Source organism: Rhineura floridana, chromosome 5 (genome assembly GCF_030035675.1).
Source record: "Rhineura floridana isolate rRhiFlo1 chromosome 5, rRhiFlo1.hap2, whole genome shotgun sequence".
In the NCBI taxonomy this organism is placed as follows: domain Eukaryota; kingdom Metazoa; phylum Chordata; class Lepidosauria; order Squamata; family Rhineuridae; genus Rhineura; species Rhineura floridana.
The window spans coordinates 26,441,178-26,443,821 of NC_084484.1; the positions used below are offsets into that span (position 1 = coordinate 26,441,178).

Consider the following 2,644-nt stretch of genomic DNA (forward strand, 5'->3'; position numbering starts at 1 on the left):
CTTTTCTGAAAGGGGCTGACCTTCTCCAGTAATCGCCTTTTGCGACGGAGCCTCAGGTCTTTCTGGATCTTCTACAGTGGAGTCCTCTGAGTCAGAGGATGGCAGTGCCACATCCTTGGACCAGGGAGGGGGGGTGCGTGCGACACAGGTTCATCTGATAGCTGCACTTCTTGGGTTGGCCCTGTGTGCCCTTCCCCTTCCAGTCTGGAGTCCTTGCCTCATCACTTGATGAAGAAGAATCTTACTTTTGCTCCCTGACACACAGCTATTTTTTCCCTCAAAAATGGTTTAACCACTATTCAACATGAAGTTTTGATTAAATGTATTCTGATTTGTGTTAGGAGTGTAGACAATGGCTAAAGTTAGATCCTGTTCATGAACATTTGCTACCATAATAATATATCTTCCATCATCATAATAAATTATTTTGCTAGCAATTATTCAAGGACAGTATCTGACTGTGGCCATTGTTTATATCCCTGACACAAATCAGAATAAATTTAATCAGAATCTGATGTAATTAGTAGAAATGAATTCTAAAGGACATATGATCATTAGGTGTGGGAATTTTAATGAAATATAAAATAAGAACTTAGAACAAAAACATTAGGAAAATCCTCCTGTATGTTACCAAAAACTTTTCAATAGTGGGTAGAAAATCTAAATATATTAGATCCATGTAGATTTCTTAATGATAATTAGCATTATACATTTTATTTCAACCGTCATACTTTTTATTCAAGGATAGACTTTTTTTCCTTATTTCACCAACCCTAATAAAAAAATATCTTAAGGGATATTCAAACATTTGCTTATGCTGATCGTGTACCAGTGATACTTAGTATAAAATTGTTTCAAGAATTAAATAGTCAACAATGAAGTTATAATACATTTTACTGCAGGATCCAGAGATAGCATCAGAAATTAAGAGGGCAATGTAGGAATATTTCCAGTTTAATACAACACCAGATATTGAATGGGTCCATATTTGGGGTGCTAGTAAAGTATTTATATGCAGAATGGTAATGAAAAAGGCTTATGATCAGGAAATCTGTGCATAGAGGGAGATAAGACATACTGTAATAGATACCTGCTTGGAAATATGGGATCAGTATTAATAAAGTTTATCACCCAAAACTTCCCCTCTTGCTTCTTTAATGGATGATGAAAGGTTTAATCAGAAAGGTCAACTAGGAAATTTTTAAATATGGAAAGACATGAATCTGGAGACTTTTCAAGACTGGAAAGAGATAAAAACAGTGGCTCAATTAAGAGTTAAATTAAAGAGAGATCACCTATTTTTCAGTTTATACAGATAAAATTGTTTCTTCATCAGCTGATTAGGAATCTGGAGATCTGGAAGGAAAAGACCAAATTTGAGATTCCAATAATATTGGAGGGGCCTAGACTTTTAAAAAAAGTTGTATCAGATGTTAAAGGAAAAAACTAGAGCAAACCCATACCATTTCATGCAAAAATGGAATAAACATCTGAATATGGAGATTCCTGAAGAAGTGTGGCAATTTGTATTCCCAAAAGGGTCCAATTTTTTTATTTCGATATTGCATAAAGAGAAGTGTATAGAGATGGCAATGGTATTAGACCCGCTGGAGAAGTAAAATGATAAGCAAAACTGGAGATGGAAAGTGCTGGGTTTGTCAGGAACACAACAGAGATTTTTTGCATATGGGATTACGGGAAAGCATTTCTGGAGAATGGTTGAAGAAAAAGTTAAAGAAATGTTCAACGTTTAAAAGATCCTTTGTCTTTTAAATTATATGCAAGGGCAAGAGAGCATTAAAAAATTTATATACTTACAATTACTAGGATACTCTTTGTTAAAATGTGGAAACAGGAGAGAGGCCCAAAGAAAACAGAATTAATTAGGTAAATATGGGAACAATTGGAAGTTATAAAATTGACTGCACTCCTGTAACTTGATAAAATATTGAAGGAAGAAATGAAAATATGGGTACCAACTATAGTAAATATTAAAAGAGAGTTGGGCATAAAGCATTTTGGATTAAATTATTTGCTTTATTATACTTACATATTTATAATTATACTTAAACAACACTTATATCAAAACATGGGAACTTAGGGAGCTCCCTTTTACCAAGACAGATCATCAGTCCATGTCACTCAGTATTGCCTACACTGACTGGCAGCAGCTCTCCAGGGTTTCAGGCAGGGAATTTCTCCCATCCCTTCCTGGAGATGCCAGGGATTGAACCTGGGACCTTCTGCATGTGAAGCAGATGCTCTACCACTGAGCTACGGCCCTTGCCTGACTGAGCTATGGCCCTTAATTAGAAATTAAACACACAAATGAACTGGCAAAATATTTTTAAAATAGCAATAAACCAAGTACATTATTGGCTAAGTTAATACACTGTGAACAAAAGAAAAAATTAATCACTTCTATAAAATATAATGGTAAAATTGCAAGAAATATAAAACATATTCAATGATTTAAAAAACCTTCCTCTACCAATACAGTAAGGCTCAGATGCTTCATAAGGCAATACTAGACCAGGACAACATGGTGCATCTTTACTGGTCCCAGACAATGCATCTTCCCTACAGTATCTGGATTTGGGTCTAAAAGACAATGGAAAAGTGTGGTACGTGGAGGGTAAGTGTC

General features: G+C 35.2%; 1 non-coding gene across 1 annotated transcript; it reads right to left on the minus strand.

Moving 5' to 3' along the window:
* Positions 1-2,212: 2,212 nt before the first annotated feature.
* TRNAV-CAC (transfer RNA valine (anticodon CAC)) lies at positions 2,213-2,281 on the minus strand. The gene has a single exon. It is a non-coding gene; the product is annotated as a tRNA-Val (tRNA).
* Positions 2,282-2,644: the final 363 nt, after the last annotated feature.